The sequence below is a fragment of the Mustela nivalis genome, assembly GCF_964662115.1.
Source record: "Mustela nivalis genome assembly, chromosome: 1".
In the NCBI taxonomy this organism is placed as follows: Eukaryota; Metazoa; Chordata; class Mammalia; order Carnivora; family Mustelidae; genus Mustela; species Mustela nivalis.
In genome coordinates this window covers 87,165,432-87,189,269 of record NC_139020.1, presented here as the reverse complement: position 1 = coordinate 87,189,269, position 23,838 = coordinate 87,165,432, and the positions used below count along the sequence as shown (strand labels likewise).

Sequence of the window (23,838 nt, the reverse complement as noted above, 5' to 3'; positions counted from 1 at the left end):
AGTTTTTATCAAAAACTGATGCTATAGTTTGTCAAATGTTTTTCTGCATCTATTGAGAGGATCATAGGGTTCTTATCCTTTCTTTTATTAATGTGCTGTATCATGGTGATTGATTTGTAAATACTGAACCACTCCTGTAGCCCAGAATAAATCCCACTTGATCACTGTGAATAATTCTTTTAATGTGCTATTGAATTCAATTTGCTAGTATCTTGTTGAGAATTTTTGTACCCATGTTTATCAGAGATATTGGCCTGTAATTGTCCTTTCCAGATGATGTCTTTTTTACTTAAGATTTTATTTATTTATTTGAAAGAGAGGGAGAATGAGAGATAGAGAGAGGATGAGAAGGGGGATGGTTAGAAGGAGAAGCAGACTCTGCTGAGCAGGGAGCCCAATGGGGGATTCAATCCCAGGACTCCAGGATCATGACCTGAGCTGAAGGCAGTCACTTAACCAACTGAGCCACCCAGGCACCCATAGATGGTGTTTTTTTTTTTTTTGTTTGTTTGGTTTGTTTTGTTGTTGTTGTTTAAAGATTTTATTTATTTATTTGACAAACACAGATAACAAGTAGGCAGAGAGCAGGCAGAGAGGGAGAGAGGAGGAGGAAAACGGCTGAGCCGACAGCCCAATGTGGGGCTCTATCCCAGGACCCTGAGATCATGACCTGAGCTGAAGGCAGAAGCTTTAACCCACTGAGCTACCCAGGCATCCCTAGATGGTGTGCTTATCTTGTTTTAATATCAGGGTATTACTGACCTTGTAGAATGGATTTGAAGATTTTCTTCCTTTTCTATGACTTAGAATAGTTTCAGAATAAGTATTAACTCTAAATGTTTGGTAGAATTTTCCCATGAAGACATCTGGCTCTGAATTTTTGTTTTTTGGGGAGACTTTTGATTAGTGATTCAATCTCTTTTCTAGCAGTCAATCTGTTCAAGTGTTCTATTTTTTCCCATTTCATTTTCGGTAACTTATATATATATATATCTAGGAATTTGTCCATTTCTTAATGGCTGTCTAATTTGTTGGCATATAATTTTTTATGATATTCACTTACAATTGTTTGTGTATCTGTGGTTTTGGCTATTTTTTCTCCTCTATTATTTGTGCTTTTATTCACTTGGGTCTTTTTCTTTTTGATAAGTCTGGCTAGAGGTTTATCATTTTTATCATTTTTTTTTTTTTAAGAACCAGCTCCTGACATCATTGATCCATATATTTTTTTTTTATTTCTAGATCACTTATTTCTGCTCTAATCTTTATTATTTCCTTCTTTCTACTAGATTTAGACTTTGTTTTTTATACTTTTTCTAGCTCCCTTAAGTGTTAAGCTTTTTCTAGATCCTTTAGGTGTTAGAGATTTTTCTTGCATTTTGAAGTAGGCCTGCATTACTATATATTTCCCTCTTAGGACTGTTTTCACTGCCTCCCAAATATTTTGGACCATTATGTTTTCATTTTCATTTGTTTCCATGTGTTTTTTATTTCTTCTGTGATTTCCTGGTGACCCACTCCTTGTTCAGTGGCATATTGCTTAATCTTCATTTTTTTGTAATCTTTTCAGACTTTTCCTTGTGGTTGACTTTTAGTTTCACAGTGTTGTGGTCAAAAAAAGTGCATGGTATGACCTCAGTGTTTTTGTACTTGTTGAGGCCTGTTTTGTGACCTAATATGTGATCTTTTCTGGAGAATGTTTTGTGTACACTTGAAAAGAATGTGTATTCTGCTGATTTAGTATGAAATGTTCTGAATATATCTGTAACATCCATCTGGTCCAGTGTGTCATTCAAAACCATTGTTTCCTTGTTTATTTTCTGTTTAGGTGATTTATCCATTGATATAAGTGGGGTGTTAATATCCCCTACTACTATTGTATTATTATCAATTAGTTCCTTTATGTTCATTATTAATATTTTATTAATTGTTTATGTATTGGGTACTCCCATGTTGAGTGCATAAATTTCTAAATCAACACTGATGTTTGTTGGCATTGCTTTCCAGTAATAACCTTTAAAATATGTTTGTTTGTTTGTTTCTTTTTCCTGTTTCCTTTTTCCTTGTAATATAAGTTACAAGCAGAGTGAGACAATGCTCCATGAATACATGATCCTTTGTTTCTGGGTTAAATTTACAGGTTTTAAATGATTATAGTTTGAATCAAGTAGTTGATGTTACATTTTAAATCCTGTAATTTCCTGATAGGTAACACTGTTTTTCTTTTTTTAATAATTGAGGTTAATGGTTCTAGAAGTTATAATTTTAATATTTTAATCTCTTGAGTAAAATTAAATATTGAGATATTTAATGCATAAGTTTATTAATATTAATATAATTAATTAATTAATGTTTCCCTATCAAACTTTATATTAACTCCTAAATTAAGTATAAATTGAGGTTTATTTATTTATTTATTTATTTTTATTTTTAATATTTTTTTAAAGATTTGTTTGACAGAGAGTCAACGAGAAAGGGAACACAAGCATGAGGAGTGGGAGAGGGAGAAGCAGGCCTCATGCTGAGCAGAGAGCCTGATGTGGAGCTCAAACCCAGGACCGTGGAATCATAACCTGAACTAAAGGCAGATACTTAATGACTGAGCCACCCAGATAACCTTAAGGTTTATTTTTTATACAAAAATTAGCTAGGTATTTATTTGTGAGACTCAATACCCTGAGTTGTCAAGATAAATAAAATTTCTGCTTATCCTAGGGAAGTACATAGACTCTGGGAAGAAAATAAGTACTCATTTTATAAAGCTCATGACATTTATCATTTATCCTGCTCTATCATTAATAAGAACAAACTATCTCAAAACATATTTTAAAAAATTAAAATCAGGGGCACCTGGGTGGCACAGTGGGTTAAAGCCTCTGCCTTGACCTCAGGTCATGATCTCAGGGTCCTGGGATCAAGCCCCGCATTGGGCTCTGTGCTCGGCAGGGAGCCTGCTTCCTCCTCTCTCTGCCTGCCTCTCTGCCTACTTGTGATCTCTATCTGTCAAATAAATAAATAAAATCTTTAAAAAAAAAATTAACCCCCCATGTTGCATCTCCACTTCCTCATATCAGGGAGATCATATGATAGTTGTCTTTCTCCGCTTGACTTATTTCACTAAGCATGATACCCTCTAGTTCCATCCTCGTCATCACAGATGGCAAGATTTCATTTATTTTGATGGTTGCATAGTATTCCATTGTGTATATGTACCACAACTTCTTTATCCATTCATCTGTTGAGTGGAGATGCAACATGGGGGGGTTAAAGGGGTAGGAGAAGAATAAATGAAACAAGATAAGATTGGGAGGGAGACAACATAAGTGACTCTTAATCTCACAAAACAAACTGAGGGTTGCTGAGGGGAGGGGGATTGGGAGAAGGGGGGTGGGGTTATGGACACTGCGGGGTATGTGCTATGAAGTGTGTAAACCTGGCGATTCACATACCTGTACCCTGGGGGATAAAAATATATTACCTAGTTCATAAAAAATTAAAAATTAAAAAAAAAATTAAATTCAGATGTGTCCATAAGTTGAGTCAGAAAAGTTAAGTGTGGATAGTCTGATATCAAGAGAAAACCTTTTCTTGGTTGACTATAGCAAATTTTGATGTTTTATTTATTTATTAAGTATGAATATATGGGATTTTTACATTAAAATTTATTGTATTATTTTAATATACAATATTATACATTAAATTACATATTATTTATGTGGATACATTCTATATAGAATTCATTCTCATAGAATATCATTATATTTTATTATATCATATTATCAGATCTTACGTACAAAAAAAAATAAAAAAATAATATCAGTACTTTTAACTTCCTCTTTGAAGGAAAGTTTTTTCTGCCTGTGTGGGTCTTTTTATTTTAGAGGTCATTCAGTGACCTGCAGCTCTCAGACATATAGCATTATGCCAGTAATGTATGTAGTTACAAAGAGTCTAGAGAGTCTAGAGAAATCCAATAACCATATGTGTCAGGAAGAAGGAATGTCTTTTAATTATGGACTTTTTTTTTTTTTTGGCAAATTTAGAGGACCATGTCAATCTTCTAAGATTGTACCCACATCATATTATTTATATTTCAAAGTCTCTGGTGATCACCATTCCAGACTCAAAATTTCTGTCATCATAACATAGTTACTACTTTTTTTATTAAAAAATGAATCCATTTATTATATATTTAATAAAAAGAACTAGATTCTTAGTTCTACCATATTAAAATAGCTAAGTCATATCTGTGTATATGATTAAGAGACTTTAGAGTTATTGACTGTGAATCACCACCACTTCCACTACTGACTAGTAAACTGCTGATCTTTTGCTTTCTTAGGCAAACCAGCTGTCAAGATATTGATGCATGACCTGGACCTCACCAATTATTGTACCTAATAACTTAGAAATACAAAAAGCAGTGACAGGAGGAAGCTATTCTCATGAGGACTGCATTAGGGAAGGCAGCTCTACCACATACAGGTGGCAGTATTGGCAGTGGTTTTAGCAACACTCCCGACATCCAGAGTACTGATGACAGAGGTGCACTTTGCAGGGTCTGTTCTCAAGAACACCGGTAAAGGACTCTTTATGTCTTTATGGTAAAGGACTATTAGGTGATACAACTTTTATTTTTAGTGTTTTTGTTTTGTTTTGTTTTGTTTTGTTTTAGTACTCTCTACAGCAAACATGAGTCTCTAACTCATGACCCAACATCAAGAGTCCCATGTTCCTCCAACTGAGCCAGTTAGGTGCTCCAGGTGATGCAACTTTAGATATTACTCCTGGCTACATAGCATTCAAACTTGATTCTGGACATGTACCAAAGTTTGCGTGAGCTACCAAGTTTTCCTTTGTTAAATTTCCTTTCTGTTTAAATTAGCCAAAGCCAATATCTGAGGCTGACAATTAAAAATCTTGACTGATAGAGGGAACAAATCAATTAAAATACTCAAACATTGTATGTCTTAAAGATGAAAATTTCTCTATAATTCAAAGCACTTTTTTAATATCCTTAATTAATTAGATAAACAAATGTGCTGTATACTTATCATATGCAATTCTTCATGGTAGAGCTAGCAAATTTTGGAATATCTCAAGTCTCCTGTTCATTATAGTTATTTTTTTGTTTTTAATTAGATTCTAACTGCCTATTCACAGCTGGAAATCATTCACTCATGCGACTTCCTAAATAAACCAATGCTTTTTTAAGTCAGAGATTTTATGATAACATATTTGTAATATCTTTCCATATCTATTTATTTCATAATCATCATATATGTTTGTCATTACTATCATATATATATATATATGCATGTATATATCATAGTTTTCCATAAGCATAAAATAGAAGAGATTATTTAAATATTTTTTAAATTAAATATTTTGAAGTACAAATTATCCAGACATTGTCTCTACTTTAGAGGATTTCCTTTCCCTCCATCCCTGAGGCCATGAGTGCCCTATTAAAAGCTCCCAATGCTACTCTTTCAGTCTGAAGGTTTTGCTCCACAATCTGTGTTTAAGCACCAGATGCTCTTTTCATTTTTCTCCTAGTCTCAATTCTTTTGCTTGATAATTAGATTTTCAATCTCTGTCCCTAATTTTACTTCTCTTACTCCCCCATTCATAGAAGCTTGGTTGTAAACTTTTTCTTGCACAGAATTGTGGTTTCTCCCCAAGATGTTACTTTTTACTTGCTCCCACATCTCCAGAAAATGCAACTGTGAGTGGTACCCAGCTCTATCTGACCTTGGCAAGGATCCCTGCATGCTGTACCCAGTATGAACCCCACTCCACAGGCTCCAGCCTGTCTGGGACAAGAGGTAATCTGACAAGAATAACTTAATAGCCAAAGGCAGCCTGCACTCCAAGTGCATTGTTGCCAGAACAGCAGAAATGCTAAGTTTACCGTAAGGGATGAACAGCTTTTTAAAAGTGTCTAGCTGCAGGGAATTAAAGCGTCCAGATGGCAGAATTGCTCCTGATCTGCATTCAGACACTCCACCTTGCAATTCTCCAAGACATAGTCCCATTCTTAGCAATTCTAGGCTCAAACTCAGGAGGCAAGCTTCTCGCTTGTGCAACCATCCTTCTTCCCACTCAGATATGTACGGCCTTCTTTTTTCCTGTTCAAATTATAGGTACTTAAAAATAGTATATCTAGTTTAGTTTGGTACATAAACAAATAGACTCAGAAGACAAAGCACTGTAAATTCTCTCACCCACACTTGTACCAAATGGTGCAAATAATTATACCTTCCTAGGCTTCAGGGCATTCTTCTGAAAAATTCATTGTCTATCATGTTTTATGAGTGCAACGGTTACAGTGTCATGTTTTGTTTTTTTTTTTTTAAAGCTACTGTAAAATGCTCTGAAATCCTAATCCAAAGTCTAGTAATGTCCCATGATCTCCCCATCTGGAGCTCAGACTCCTGGCAACTTGAAGCACAGGCAGAGATCCAAGCTCAATAATAGTTCACAAAAGTTCTGGAGAGTAAATATAGACTTCACATGTCCCACAGATAATGCATTTCACTCCTCTCATGGACACATATTGCAGTTCTCATCAGATTTAGAAAGGAGAACAAAGTAAAATGTTTCATTTCTAAACAAAACCAGATCAATATTAAAGGGAGATCAGCTGTATGTCATCCTTATAAAAATTTTAAAAGCCAATTTTTTCAGCATCATTCATTGGGTGGTCAGCCCTTTTCCTACTGATTTGTAAAATCACCTTTGTCATAAACCAAGTTTCTATAAATGTATGGTTCTGCTTCTCCATTTTTTATTTTGTACCATTGGTCTGTTTGTGGTTATTCTATGCTGACACTTTCATGTCGTTGTGGTTAATTTTACTTACTTATTTGAGGAGAGAGTGAGAGAGAGAAAGAAGGAGCACACATGCACATAGGAGCAGGGGGAGGGGCACAGGGAGAGGGAGAAGCAGACTTCTCTGAGCATGGACACCCCACTCTGGGCTGGATCCCAGTATTCCAGGATCATGACCTGAGCAGAAGGCAGACATTTAACCAAATGAGCCGCCCAGGCACTCCTAGAGTGACATTGTTATAATTCCTAACCTTTATAATATATCTTAATATTTGATGGGGAAAGTTTCATATTTTATTCTTCAAAATTATCTTGCCATTCTTGGATGTTTATTCTTACATGAAAACTAGAACCAGCTTCTTAAGTTCTATTAAAAAAAAGGGGCACCTGGGTGGCTCAGAGGGTTAAGCCTCTGTCTTCGGCTCAGGTCATGAACTCGGGGTCCTGGGATCGAGCCCTGCATCGGGCTCTCTGCTCGGTGGGGAGCCTGCTTCCCTTCCTCTCTCTCTCTGCCTGCCTCTCTGCCTGCTTGTGATCTCTCTCTCTGTCCAGTAGATGAATAGAATCTTTAAAAAAAAAAAATACATTTGTGATTTGTATAAGTATTTCCTCAAATTTATAGATGTTATAAGAAAATCAACATCTATTTTTTCATATAATACATGTATTTAAAAATGTTTTGTATTGTTCTCAATAAAGATCTTAAGCATACTTAGATTTACTTTTCATATATTTTTATTCTATTTGAATAATGTTTTCAATTATTGGCATATATAAATATTATCAATTCTTTTAAAGATTTTATTTATTTGAGAGAGAGACAGTGAGAGAGAGCATGAGCGAGGAGAAGGTCAGAGAGAGAAGCAGACTCCCCGTGCATCTGGAAGCCCAGTGCGGGATGGATCCCGGGACTCCGGGATCATGACCTGAGCCGAGGGCAGTCGTCCAACCAACTGAGCCACCCACGCGTCCCAAATATTATCAATTTTTTTTTTTTTTTAGATTTTTATTTTATTCATTTGACAGAGAGAGATCACAAGTAGGCAGAGAGGCAGGCAGAGAGATAGGAGGAAGGAGTCTCATTGCTGGGCAGAGAGTCTGATGCAGGGCTTGATCCCAGGACCCTGAGATCATGACCCAAGCTGAAGGCAGAGGCTTTAACCTTGCATCTAGTTCACTTGTTAATTTTATACTGTTGGTTTTTTTTTTTTAAGATTTTATTTATTTAATTGACAGAGAGAGACATCACAAGTAGGCAGAGAGACAGGCAGAGAGAGAGGGGGAAGAAGGCTCCCCACTGAGCAGAGAACCCAATGAGGGGCTCAATCCCAGGACCCTGGGATCATGACCTGAGCTGAAGGCAGAGGCTTAACTCACTGAGCCACCCAGGCATCCCATACTCTTATTTTTTTTAAAGTTCTCTGGAATTTTTCATGGAAATTGTCACATATATAGATATTGGAATTTTTCTCCTTTTTATTCTATGTATCTTTAAATTTTTGTTATCTTATTAGCACTTTTCAGAGCAATAAATAATATAAACAGTAAAATACAGTACCCATGTCTTACAGTTATGTTTGATTATTTTATAATATTTCTATTATTAATGATGTTTGGTTAGTTGATTAGTTTTATGGCTTTAATTACGTTAATGTAGTTTCTTTCAATTCACAGTTACTTAAGAATACGTTTTTGGTTTTTTTTTGTTTGTTTGTTTGTTTTTGTTTAAATATTGGGAATGGATACTGAATATAATAAGTGCTTTCCTGCATCTTTTGAGATAATTTTTTCTTTTAAACCTATTAATTTAGAGGATTACATTGTCAGATTTTTAAGTTGAACTATCCATCTGTGTTATAATACAATATTTGTTTCTATTCTTCTGACTCCATTTACTGAACTAATAGTTAGGATGACTGCATCTGCAGAGTACCTTGCTGGCTTGTCTTAGGAATGTGTGACTCTTGATCTCAGGGTTGTGAGTTCCAGCCCCACACTGGATATAGAAATTACTTAAATAAATAAATATATTTTAAAAAGATGTCTGCATCTGCTTAATAAATGAGGCTGTGACTATATATCTATCATCTATCTACCTATCTACCTATTATCTATCTATTTCTAACTATCAATCTAAGACTATCAAGGACAGACCTATTGTACCTATTGTCTGAGAAAATTGGGTTTATTGACCCTTAGCAAAGAGAAGAACCACTCTAAAGCCATTAGGAGAATCTCATTCAAAACTGGAAAAGGTGAAGTAATCATGAGGTTTGGAGGAAGAGAGGAGTTTAGATAAAATTTAAATGGTTTTGATAGGCTTAAATCAAAGTAAGCTAAATGTGAATGAATCACTATCAGCTTTGAATGTCAAGGGGAGCCCAGGCTTCTCTTTCTTTGAAAACTACAAAGTTATTATAAATGTGGAAAGGTGAGTTTAGAAACCCTTATATGACATTCTCCAACTGGATTGGAAATCAAGACTGCTTCTCTGTGTCAAAGCCAATTAGATCCTCCAGGCAATGAAAGTATGTTACATTTATACTGATGTAATTTCAAACAACAGAGTTTCAAATAGTCTTTCATTTTGGAGATAGAGAACAAAGTTTTGCAGAGAATAAAAAAGTAATTATTCCAAGAAGAAATTGCTATGATACTTGAAAGTTTCTGAGTGAAAGTTTCTGAGTGACCTTGGGAAAACATTGTTTCTTTTTAACTGGAAAGCTGGCTTTGTCTGTGTCTATCATCCCTGCTTGATGACTGAAAGGGCAGGTTTTTGCTTTCTAAGTCAGAGCTAATTCTCTCTCTTCCTCTCTTTTATATATATTTTTATTTACATAGTATGCATACACATGCATTATAAATGCGAATATATGAATATTTATGTCAACATATGTGTGTATACATGTATTTACACATCAGTATTCACATACATTGAAAATAATGCATTTATATTATAAAATAATGAGATTTTTATCAATACAGTAACTCACATGCACATATATAATTTTAAACTTTCACTGTCCCAGATTATTTTCATACCAAAGCTTTAATTGCCTATAAAAACATTAAGTTGTATAGATGCCCTACTTTAAAAAGTGCAGGCATCCAAATCATTAACAATGCACTTTCTGTTAATTATTTCATTTTTTGATATTAAATTCTAATTTCAAGAATATAAATATCTGTAGAGGATAATATAATAAAGTAAAACAATCTGTGGTACTACTAAAATACTACTAATATACTATAACAAATGTTGATATTTTGCCTCAGACTTGTTTTTCTTTAAGAAACTCAGATTTGTTTTTCTTTAAGAAATATACTATTATAGCAGCACCTGGTGGCTCAGTTGGTTAAACATGGGACTCTTGATTTTGCCTCAGGTCATGGTCTCAAGGTCATGAGACTGAGCCCTAAAGCAGGCTCTTCACTCAGCATGGAGTCTGCTTGAGATACTTTCCCTCTCCCTCTACCCCTCCACTCAAGCTCTCTCTCTTTTCTAAAATAAATAAATGAAACTTAAAGAAAAAAACATGCTCTTACAGATATAATTAATATCATTTACTCCTAATCTCTTCAGTGTTATCAACTGAATTTTAGTTACACACAAATATGTACATCCACACACATATGTGTGTATGAATAGATGTATGTGTGTACATATATATAATTAAAATGAAGAACCACTACTTAAAAACATAAAGAATATATATACATGTGCATATATATATACAAATATATACACACACATACACACACGCACATACACACAGATATATTCTTTTGTTTTCTATTGACTTTTTTTCTCATGATAAGTAATTGATAGTTTTCATATCCATTGTTACTTCTTCTATTTCTACCAATTATTGTTTTATAATTTATATTTTACAATTTATTGTTTTAGAGAGAAATAGAGAAAGAGAAAGAAGAGCAGAAGGAGAGGGAGAGAGAGCATCTTAATCAGGCTCCATGCCCAGTATGGGACCAGATGCAGGGTTTCCTCTCATGACCCTGAGATCATGACCTGAGTTGAAACCAAGAGTCAAATGTTAAACAAATTGAAACACCAACGTGCCCCTCTTGAGTTTCTTATTGTTTGTTTGGTTTGTTTTGCGTTTTTTATTTTTGTTTTTGTTTTTTGTTTTGCTTTGTTTTAGATTATCTGTTTTCCTTTTTTGGTTTTTGAAACCTAACCATACTTACTTCAAGTTTCCTTTTCATTGCTATATCATATTAACTTTGTCAAAATTATGTTTCTTTTTTGGTTTTGGTAATAGATTTATTCATGTGTTTCTTCAAAATCTTCATAAACTTTAATTTTTTTCATCATGGGTAGAAAGTTTATTATCCTCTTCTTTTTGCCCTCTTTCTACATTCACCTTTATATAATAGTTTTGCATTTGGTTACTCTTGGTCTCTGAAGTCTACATGTTTGAACAAGATTTAAAGGTTTTGGTTGTTTCCCCTTTGATGTGGTGATGGAGATACTGAAAATAAATTAGATCCACTGAGTAAGCCCACCAGCAAATTGACCAGTTCCTGGATTTAATGCTACATTTTTGTTGTTTCTACCTTCCCATGTATAAGGCTTCAAATAAGTCATTGCTCGAAGAGTCATTAGTAAGACATTTCCTTTAGATGTGCGCTTGGATGGGGAACCCCACCCCAGTTTCTGGATTCAGGCATTCTGTCTCAAACTCTCACTCTGCCCCAACACAAAATACTGTCCTGAATAATGTTTACTCTCCACTACTCTGTACTTCTTGCCACATCTACATGCTTTCAAAAGCTAGAGATCAGCAGACTAATCTGTATTGTTCAATACTTGACATTTTAAATCACAGAGATACTCTTATTTTCAAATACAGCTCTGTGTTTGTAATTTCCTGTTTTAATTATTTACAAACCATTGCTACATGACCACAGTAGCAGATAAGGAAAAAACTTCTCAGACATAATCTAATAACAGCATCTGGAAGGGAAGCATATTTACCTTATTTTCATATATATAGTCTATGCCCCTATAACTGTTCACCATTTTGTGTATGTTACATCTCTACTATATTACCAAAAGTAATATTTGTTGAATGAATGAATGAAGATTAATGAATAAATGTTTTGTGGCTTGGTAGAGCAATTTTAATATAAAGGTATTGTTAGCAATGCTTTATACCAACATATAATTTAAGTGTGATATCTTGTTTAGTAAGTGATATTATGTGTGTTTTAGATTCCTTTTATCGTACTTGAATGGTCTCCTTTTGAAAATTTTCTCAATTCTCCATTATGTTAGATGAATAAGTATAGGGAAATAAGATAGTGTTTTTCTAAGGATATTATAGTTTGGAAACTGAACTTGACTTAAAGGCACAAAGAAATTATTTATTTTTTTTTATTTTTTATAAACATATATTTTTATCCCCAGGGGTACAGGTCTGTGAATCACCAGGTTTACACACTTCACAGCACTCACCTGGTGATGCAACAAAGAAATTATTTTTGTGAGAAAAGTGAGGTAGATTGTAAATGACTTCTTAAAACGAAAATAATGTTGTTAAATCCTATAAGGAAATTTATTAAAGAAAGTTTTTTTTTTAAATATCTGGAGAGGATTTTTAAAAGCATTTAAAAATAAGTATGTTTATCTTAAATAATATCATTTAAAATTCATATTTTCAGAGGCAAAACCTTAATTTGAAACAAGGCTCTCATGGAAATATTACTTAACATACAAAATAGAAATCATCCAAGAATGAAATCATTTCTATGTAAATGGAATTATTGTTATCATAAATTTAATTCTACAGAATTGCTCAATTTAGTCTGTATTCAGATAATAATGGGCTAGAAATTTAATCTTTAAAAATGTTATATATTGGGCGCCTGGGTGGCTCAGTGGGTTAAGCTGCTGCCTTCGGCTCAGGTCATGATCTCAGGGTCCTGGGATCAAGTCCCGCATCGGGCTCTCTGCTCAGCGGGGAGCCTGCTTCCCTCTCTCTCTCTCTGCCTGCCTCTCTGTCTACTGTGATCTCTGTCAAATAAATGGATAAAATCTTTTAAAAAAAATAAATAAAATAAAAAAAATAAAAATGTTATATATTATTACTTTTATAAGAAAATAATTATGGTGTCTTTCAAACATTCTATAGGTATTCATATGCTATTTTCTGACACTTTAGTGTCACAAATACATTCCCATACACACTTAAAAGCAGTAACATCCTTCTCTTCTTCACCACTTTTTTTGTTTTTGATATTTTTCTTTGATGTTTAGTCCCAACATGAGCTGCTTCATGATTGATGAAACCCAGCAGGCTGTTACAACCATTCAGAGAATAAGCTATGTCTTCATTTATACCTTATTAGCTTAAATGCCAGAGTTCATTGGAATGTTACAATTGCTAAAACACTATCTGATCAACCACTTGGGAGTTGGCGAAATAGACTAAAAATTTACTCAGAAATCTCTGGGTCTATAAGTAACTGAGACCTTAGCTATGAAGATTATCTGGTCCAGAATACAGGGTTCACCATTTTATAAATCCAATGGTATATTTCACAGTCTTTCAGATTATTGTACTTAAGAACAAACACAAATCTGATAACAGCACATCTTTAGTTAGAAATCATATTTGACCTCACTGAAACTCCTATCTTCACGTGAGTTCTCATATTCCCCTTTACCTGACTCGAAATTCACAGTCCATTATTATAATTTTTTTAGCTCCAGTCACTTTGCTGCCTTCTGAATCTTTGTCCCTGTGCAGTTGAAATAGCTGAATTAAGATGTACAACAATGCAGACAGGAATCCCTTTAATTCATGACTTGTAGTTTTGAGTGGTCTCTGATGACCACAAAGGATTGCTGCAATATGGTTTTATTCTATTTATTGTCCCTTCTGAATGACTATTTCATTCATTTTCTCTTTTTGAGCCTCTAATACTTTTCTTTTTCCATACTCTCAGCTGATACAGCCTATTTTTCCTATCTTACTGGCAAAACAGAAGATGTTAAATAAGATCTTCCAGAAGTTCCTCAGGACACTAACTTCCCACAGAAATTTCCTTTTTCTTAGAAACTCTAAAGTCAGTCCTTTCACATGTCCATACAAATCCAGCCTCTCACCTTTTCAATCACGTCATTTTCTATCTGTGTATATATATTTTTTCCTCTCTACCTGGAGATAGGTAAATTTTGGATTTATCAATCCATAGAAAAAAGTTTGTGTGTATGTATGGTTTATATAAATGAACAAACTGACACACAAAATTAAAAACCTATCTCGAACATATATTGCCCCTTTGCTGAAACCCCATTTTTCTGGTCTTTTTAGAAAAAGAATCTTAAAGAATTTCCTGTGCTCAATATCTCCTATTACCTTGCTTTTATTTTGACTTAAGTCTCTCAATCAGGCTTTTCCATCCACTATTCCTATCAAAAATTCCCTTTTAATATTCCCACTAACTTCTTTCTTGGTAAATCCAATGATCAAGTCTCAATTTACCTAACTTAAAACTATCAAGAGCTTTTGACACAAATGACCTCTTTAACTTCCCTGAAATAAATTAGGTGTGGCAGAAGGTAGCCAGGTGAATTCTGTGCAATAGTCACAGTGGCAGCTTCAATATGCCCAATCAGACCTTTTGCATCCCCAAGCCAACTCCATCTCATGAAATGAAGTTAAAGATATAGTTAAAAGTAATATTCTGTTGAAACAAACATAATGTGATTAGAATTATAAAATTTGAGAGAAGCTTAATAATGTGAGAAAGAAAAAAGTGTCTAGGGGATATGAGAATATAAGTCCTTCAAGGCATATCAGAAGTTATGTTTCCCTTGTCCATAATAAATATACTGATATAAAAAGATTACTTCATAATCATTAAAGATACTCAAGATGTGTGTTTTTACAAGAATTCTGTTATAATCATAGATTATGTAGGAAAAAAACTCTAAGTTCTAAACAAAATATAACTAAAATAAGATAAGCTGTTATGGTTTAATAGCTAAGGAAGACTTCAGTTATTTCCAGGCCTATCATTGTAATATATAAATAAACACAAACATTGCTATCTTTGCACAAGCACAACTCCTTTCCTTACACATAGTTAAAATAGACACAATGGAATAATCTCTTGGGAACGTTTCATTATGTACATTCAGTAAAGAGTTTTGGAACTACTTCTTTAACTCATTATTTTTTATTTATTTATATATTTTTTAAAGTTTTTATTTATTTATTTGACAGAGAGAAACACAGCAAGAGAGAGAACACAAGCAGGGGAAGTTAAAGAGGAAGAAGCAGGCTTCCCACTGAGCAAGTGGCCTGATGGGGGATGGGACTCCATCCCAAGAAAGACCCTGGGATAATGACCTGAGCTGAAGGCAAATGCTTAATGACTGAGCCACCCAGGCTCCCCTTCTTCATTTATTTTTCTGGCTTTCAAATTTTATTTTGTTTATATAAATTATTTATATATTTATATATCATAGACTGTAATTTATATATTATTATAATATATAGTACATCATATTTTTATAAATGTAATAACTCCTTTATACATATTCCTACATCCCCACATTGATACATAATTGTATTAAATTTACAATAATAAAATATATAATTACACTTTCATTTAAAACACCAAATTTGCTAAATACCATTACAGGTTGAATATGTATATATGTATCTACATAACCAAATAAGAAAAGAATAGCCCTGCTATTGCTTTGAGCCATTTAAAATGTTCTGATTTTAGCTTATGTAACAAATGCTATTTATGGTTCGTAAAAGAAGATTTTCATGGGAAACTAAAAGTGTAAAGCCACACACTAAAGATGCTAAAATGTGTGCAAAGAATGCCTGTTTAATTTTCAACAAGATAGGTGTGAAATATTCTTTTTCCCCTGAGTTTATTGTTTAGTTATAAAATATGTATGATAGGGGCAAGAGTAAAAATCAGAAGGCTGCAACAGATAGAAAATTAAAAATGTTGTGTGAACTTGATTGATTCTAAAACAAAAGAAAAACCAAATACTAAAAACTATCACAAACTCTTGTATTAAAGATAGAAATGCGTTGAAATACAAATGCAATAGTAGATCTTTCCTGGCTGTGATTTTTGCTTAAGGCATATTAATAGAGAATATGAATCAATATTCTAATCTTGATATAATATTTAACCTTACTTTGGAGTGAAGACCAAAAGACTTCAGAAATGACTAAATTAGTTCATACACACACTCAAAATAGCAAACATACACCATTAGTTAACACCATTAACTAATCCTGAAGATTTGATTTCTATTGGGTAGAGCTAGTGATCTTTAAAGTATATGAGCTTTTCTGTCCTTTCCTTAAGTTTCTCTAACTCTGTTACATAAAAACAGCCAGAGATATACTTTTTTAGGTTATTTTAAAAGAATAAAGCCAGACAGAGGTAAAATGGGTTCTTTGGCAATGAGTGAGTTTTCTCACAAGGAAAACATTCTAGCATAACCCACACTACAACTTGACTGGAAAATGTAGGATTACAAGTGCAATGTGTATAAATTACACATTTACAAAGTTGAGATGTAAAAAAGAATGAAAATTTATATTTTTATAAGTGAATTTTATTTTGCTTGTTCTTTTTCTACTCATGTTTGGGAGTGTAACATTCTGAACTAATGGTAAACGCAGTGCAAGGTTTTCCTTCCTTCTTCTCCTGCTACCTCTCGGCTCAGTAGGGACCTAATTTGCAGAGCTTCATGTATTTTCATGGTATCCAGGGAAATAAGACATATGGTTCATTATGGTCTTCTGTCCCCTACAGGACTTTGCAAACATACATAATCCTTTCTGGTATTTGGCTGTCAGGGAAGTTTTGTGCTGCCTTTGAATCACTAATGCTTCCGTTAACTCTTGCTTTTCTGTTTTTGTCTCTACTTAGCTCTCTCTGCATTATCCTCTTTTCAAACAAGATGATTTTCCAAATTGACTTAGTTAACAGATAGCCAATTTTTAGTTTTTCTCAGGGGAACAATTTAAATGTACTATTATATACTATTCTGGGAAGCCAAAACTTTATGTGTCTTTTTTTAAGCCCATATATCTAGTTGTTTTTTAATTATCCCACCAAGTTTTTATTTAACTTGGTACCTCATTTCCTTATCTTTCAATTGTTCTGGCAACAAGGCAAATGTTTAAACTTCTCTGAGAGGTTTACAGTTTCTCAGACTTTTTCTTAGGAAGCAAAAATTATAGTCCTTAGACATTAAGCGATCCTTAAGGCTATCCTGGTTTCCTATTTCCTCCCTCCCTATCACTTAGGATTTAGCTCAGCATAACACATGGATTATTTCACTTTCTAGAACATCATTCTATATCTAAATTTATCACTTTCTTAGTTTCTTTTAACTTTCAAGCTCTTCTAGAGCTTGGTCCAGAAATTGACTTTATCTCTTCTTTGTGTGATGGAAATTAGTTCTGACACTTTTATTCATGTTTTCTAATTTCTTCCTATTGTATATACTATGACCTCATGGTGGTCCAAAAGAAATGTCTCCATTCTAGTCCCTGAAACATGCAAATATTATCTTATGGAAGAGTCTTTGCAAATACAATTAAGTTAAATATACTAAACTAATGAAATCATTTGGGATTACCCAGTAGCTCTAAATGCCATCACAAATATCTTTATATGAGGAGGGCTGAGGGAGATTAGACAGACACTCACAAAGGAGAAGATAATCTGAGGACAGAGGTAGAGATTAAAGTGATATGAATGTAAACCAAGGAATGCCAGAAGCCACAAGAAACTGTAAGACACAAGGAACAGCTTCTCCTTTAGAGCATCTGCAGGGAGCATAGCCCTAGCCACACCTCGATTTCAGACTTTTGGTTTCCAGAGCTCTGACAGGATAAATTCCTATTGTTTTAAGGTATCTTGTTTGTGATAATTTGCTACATCATCCATATGAAACTAACACAACCTAACTTTACCAAGGATTAGCTTTTGATAGTTAGAGACAGCTAAAGAAAACCTTTTAAGACAAATATGTATGTGTGTGTATCTCAAAATGCTTAAGTTCTGTAAATAAGAATGTGACTTCAAAGATCGTGGTGGCCATTATGAATTTAGAGATCTTTTCAGAAATTCTGCATTAGGCTTTGTTGTAGGCACAGGCTGTGTAAAGGCTTCTTAAATATGTCCTTGTTCTAATCCCAAAAGCCCACAAATACATTATGTTTCATGACAAAGAAGAATGAAAGTACCAGGTAAAATTAATGTTGCTAATCAGCTGACTTAAAATAGTGGGATTATCCTGAATTTTCTCAGTGAGCTTAATGTCATCACAGGTGTCTTTAAAGGACGAAGAGCAGGATAGAAGACTCAGTGTCAGAGTGCTATTTATGAAAAATACTCTGATGTCCATTGCTGGCTTCAAAGATGGAAAAGGGTCACAAGCAAACGAATGTAGGCAGGATCTAGGAGCTGGAAAAGCCAAGAAAACAAATCTTCTCATAGAACCCCCCCAAAAGAACACAGCCCTTGTGACACCTTGATTTTAGACAAAACCCATTTTAGATTTCTGACCTCTAGTATAATAGTTTCAAATATTCATAAATCTGTGTTATGTTAAACTACCCAGTTTTTGGTTATTTGTTAAAATAGCAATAGCAAACTAATACAAATATCTACCAAGAATTTTATTTGTCAAAGATAGCTAATGATAATCTTTTCAGATAAACATATGTGTATGTATGTCTTAAAATGCTAAGCTTTTGCAAACAACTTGATTTCAAAAGTTGTGGTTTCTACTATGAATTTGGAGCTGTATTAACAGAAACTTATTTGACCTCTGATTTAGGTTATTTCCACCTAAGCTTAAAGGTGATGTTCGCAGTAATCTATCATTGCCATATGAATCAAGGGAGAAACATACGAAGAAGGACTAGGACAAGATCATTCACTAAAATACTAAAATTCTACCAACATTTTCTCAGATTCCTGGTCTCACAAAGAATAGTTATTTCTCATCCACTTGTCCTTCTCCTTCCATAGCTAAGAAAGTAGCACAGATGTCCTATTTCTAAGCCCTTCCAGCCTATTTGATATTGATAATTGAGTATCACTTTCTTAGGGACCATTTCCTTGACATTGTTCATTTTCCATCAAGCAAAAGGGAAAGGGCATTGTGCTTCCTTTTTTTCTTTTTTTAATTTTTTATTTTTTATAAACATATATTTTTATCCCCAAGGGTACAGGTCTGTGAATCACCAGGTTTACACACTTCACAGCACTCACCAAAGCACATACCCTCCCCAATGTCCATAATCCCAACCCCTTCTCCCAAAAACCCTCCCCCCAGCAACCCTCAGTTTGTTTTGTGAGATTAAGAGTCACTTATGGTTTGTCTCCCTCCCAATCCCATCTTGTTTCATTCATTCTTCTCCTACCCACTTAAGCCCCCATGTTGCATCACCACTTCCTCATATCAGGGAGATCATATGATAGTTGTCTTTCTCTGCTTGACTTATTTCGCTAAGCATGATATGCTCTAGTTCCATCCATGTTGCCGCAAATGGTAAGATTTCATTTCTTTTGATGGCTGCATAGTATTCCATTGTGTATATATACCACATCTTCTTGATCCATTCATCTGTTGATGGACATCTAGGTTCTTTCCATAGTTTGGCTACTGTGGACATTGCATTGCTGCTATAAACATTCGGGTGCACGTGCCCCTTTGGATCACTACGTTTGTATCTTTAGGGTAAATACCCAATAGTGCAATTGCTGGGTCATAGGGCAGTTCTATTTTCAACACTTTGAGGAACCTCCATGCTGTTTTCCAGAGTGGCTGCACCAGCTTGCATTCTCACCAACATAGATCAATGGAACAGAATAGAGAGCCCAGAAATAGACCCTCAACTCTATGGCCAACTAATCTTCGACAAAGCAGGAAAGAATGTCCAATGGAAAAAAGACAGCCTCTTCAATAGATGGTGCTGGGAAAATTGTACAGCCACATGCAGAAAAATGAAATTGGACCATTTCCTTACACCACACACAAAAATAGACTCAAAATGGATCAAGGACCTTAATGTGCGAAAGGAATCCATCAAAATCCTTGAGGAGAACACAGGCAGCAATCTCTTCGACCTCTGCCGCAGCAACATCTTCCTAGGAACAACGCAAAAGGCAAGGGAAGCTAGGGAAAAAATGAACTATTGGGATTTCATCAAGATCAAAAGCTTTTGCACAGCAAAGGAAACAGTTAACAAAATCAAAAGACAACTGACAGAATGGGAGAAGATATTTGCAAACGACATATCAGATAAAGGACTCGTGTCCAGAATCTATAAAGAACTTAGCAAACTCAACACCCAAAGAACAAATAATCCAATCAAGAAATGGGCAGAGGACATGAACAGACATTTCTGCAAAGAAGACATCCAGATGGCCAACAGACACATGAAAAAGTGCTCCATATCACTCGGCATCAGGGAAATACAAATCAAAACCACAATGCAATATCACCTCACACCAGTCAGAATGGCTAAAATCAACAAGTCAGGAAATGACAGATGCTGGCGAGGATGCGGAGAAAGGGGAACCCTCCTCCACTGTTGGTGGGAATGCAAGCTGGTGCAGCCACTCTGGAAAACAGCATGGAGGTTTTCTTTTTTTGTTTTTTTTAAGGAAACAGTTCTCCTTCAAGTGTTAGGGCTCCTGGCTTGCTAAGAGTCCTTGTATCTTTCGCACAAACACATTAGAAGAGGCTTGGTTCTTTCAGAAAATTCAAAACTGTTGACTCCTTCAGCAAATTATCTCAAACCCACCCTTTTGTAATTTTCCCTCTTAAAAATCATGGTTAGGTTGTTATTACAAAATAAGTGTATTAATGCAGCAAAAAAATAAATATTCATAATTAAGAGTAAGTGGGGCATACCCATAGGCAATCTCCATTATCACTTAGATGTTTATCTATCCAGACTACCTTAAATACAAATAAACAAAAAAATAGCTGCATTAGAAGCACATATTCTGCTGAAAATTTATTTTTTTTACTTAAAAGAAATATGTAAACACCATTTCACATTTAATACATTTATATTTTGAAGAGTCATAAAACCAATAATACCAAAGTTGTGAGGCATTATTATAATAGAAATAGAAAAGTAAAATTTTATTTTTATGATATTCTAACAAATTATTGATTTCTAAGAAAAACATAGAAATATTTTAAATTACTTCATGACATAATATGTATATGTAATTTTGAAATGTCTTTATTTCATTATTCTACATAAAAGAACACGTGATAAATACTGCAAAGTGCAGTGAGAATTGGTTCATCTTGACAACACAGTTCACATTGGAAATGCACCAGGAAGAAAATAATTTCCTATTTTGGAAGAGTAAATTTGAAAGCCTAGATAAATGGAAATGGAAAGAAGCCTGTAGTAAGCATAGATGATAAGGACTTGGAATAGTGACAGCAATTCAATAAACAAATACAGATCTTTTGGTGTTCTAATATTTTAAGAGTTTTTTGGGTGATTATGGCTTTTTGGTGGGAAGCAGAGAAAGAGAGAAGGAGGTGGAGAGGGGGCAGAGGGAGAGTGAAAGAGAGAATGTTAAGCAGGCTCCATGCTCAGTGCAAAGCCCAAGGCAGGCCTTGATCTCACAAACCCTGAGATCATGACTTGAGCCAAAATCAAGGACCTAACATTTAACCAGCTGAGCCACCCAGGTACCCCACATGATTGTGACTTCTATATGGAGACTATATACAAAGAGTTATCTTTAAAAATTGAACACACTTGGGCACTTGGGTGGCTCAGTCATTAAGCTTCTGCCTTTGGCTCAGGTCATGATCCCAGGGTCCTGGAATCGAGCCCTGCATGGGGCCCCCTGCTCAACAGGAAGCCTGCTTCTCCCTCACCCTCTCCCCTTGCTTGTGTTCCTTCTCTCACTGTCACTCTTTCTTTCTGTTAAATAAATAAATAAAATCTTTTTATAAAAATTGAGCACAGAAAATAGTTTCTGCTCTTATTTTGGGGAGGGAGAATTGGAGACAATAAGAGGAGTCTCACATTACATTAATCTCTAAAATTTTATTGAGCCTATCTATCACGTTCACTTTGGCAAAGCTAAAGAACCTCTGCCTTGCAGAGTGGCAGTACCAGCACTCTGCCCGTCAATAGAGACAGATAACAACAATAAAATTATTCAGAAGAGATTCTTCAGATGGCTCCTGACTGCTTCACTTAGGGTGGACCCTTTTATTTCTGAAGATTGTAATACTGTAAACAGTGAAAGCAATTTTAATAAATACCAGCTATCAGTATTCAGCCTCCCAATTATCAATCAGTTGAATTTGTAATTTTTTCATTTTATTTCAGTTTTCTTCTATTATATTCACTGTAATTTCACTCATTTGTTTTCATCCAAGATGATTCAATTGAATGACCACCAAACTGCCATAAACACACATATTCTGAGATCATTACTTACATCACATGTAAAATACATTATCACGTCACTTCTCTTCCACTGTGCAATAGCCAGGGAATCTCATGATAAACCTCCCAAATTACATAACCTTTGTGATTTAAGTTTTCCAAATAAGAATGGACAACTTTCTACTTAGTATTTTATCCTCCACAAAGCAAAAATATGTATTACTAGATTAAATACCCTTGTGTGCATACCCTTTCCTGTCTGTATTGTGCTGCTCAAAACATACCAGAGGACACAGGCAGTGGAATCAAGCCTATCCCTATACTGCCTCAACCTAAAGGCATCACATGGCCGGCTTTTGCAGTGCAAACACTTTAATTGGTAGGGAGACCTACTGTAGTCTGCATTTGATACTTCTACAATGCTGATAGCTTTCAATTCATACCAAAGAGAGAAAACAAACATATGAAGAGTTATTGTAAAAGGAAGAGAAATAAGGGATATTTATTTATTTATTTATTTATTTTTATTAATTTTTTATTTTTTTTTTTCATTTTTTTTAAATTTTTTTTATAAACATATATTTTTATCCCCAGGGGTACAGGTCTGTGAATCACCAGGTTTACACACTTCACAGCACTCACCAAAGCACATACCCTCCCCAATGTCCATAATCCCACCCCCCTTCTCCCAAACCCCCTCCCCCCAGCAACCAGCATGGAGGTTCCTCAAAATGTTGAAAATAGAACTGCCCTATGACCCAGCAATTGCACTATTGGGTATTTACCCTAAAGATACAAACGTAGTGATCCAAAGGGGCACGTGCACCCGAATGTTTATAGCAGCAATGTCCACAATAGCCAAACTATGGAAAGAACCTAGATGTCCATCAACAGATGAATAAGGGATATTTTTTTAAAAAATAACTTACCTGATTTCTTATGTGTCACATTTTAATCCCTCTTTTACTTCTAGAGTCCCCTCTCTGTGGTAACGTGAAGGAACATCTATTAAAAGTTACCACCAGTAAAATACCACTGTGTTAATAGAGGCTACTCTATCCCTTTTGCCACGGCAGTTCTTCCAGAGGCAGAATTTTCCTTAATTATTGACAGAAGGAGCTTCTTCAGGCAGTGGACATTTAGCTGGATGCGAGCCCGTGGGATTGGCAGTTGTGAATGAAAAAGTAAAAACAGCAAAGACTGAATGCTGGCAATAAATACAAAAAGCAACTCCAACAGTACTAATGTTGTATTTTTCTTATAATTTGCACCTTTAAGAACTGTAGCCCAAGATCACAAATGACCATACAATTAATACAGACGGCAGTTGGTTATCACTAGTACCATTTTATCGAGTATACAAAATAACTAAATAGGCTTCACTATAGCAAAAGCATGCAGAGATATCAGCTAAGCCGAAGCACCCCAGTCATACAGATTCCATTAAGGCCCTGCTGAAACAAATCTGAATTTAATTTAAACTCCACAGGAAAGGGTGCTCTTTGCTCTTCAACTGCTGTTTTTGCCTCCACACCAAGGACTGGGG

The 23,838-nt window shown here is 34.7% G+C and overlaps 1 long non-coding RNA gene across 1 annotated transcript in view; it reads right to left on the bottom strand.

The window, feature by feature from the left end:
* LOC309842997 overlaps positions 1–23,437 on the bottom strand; it is a 50,871-nt gene extending 27,434 nt beyond the window's left edge. The window contains exon 1 of the long non-coding RNA XR_014299901.1: positions 23,222–23,437. This is a non-coding gene — a long non-coding RNA (uncharacterized lncRNA). The remainder of the gene's footprint in view (positions 1–23,221) is intronic.
* Between the last annotated feature and the right edge of the window lie 401 nt (positions 23,438–23,838).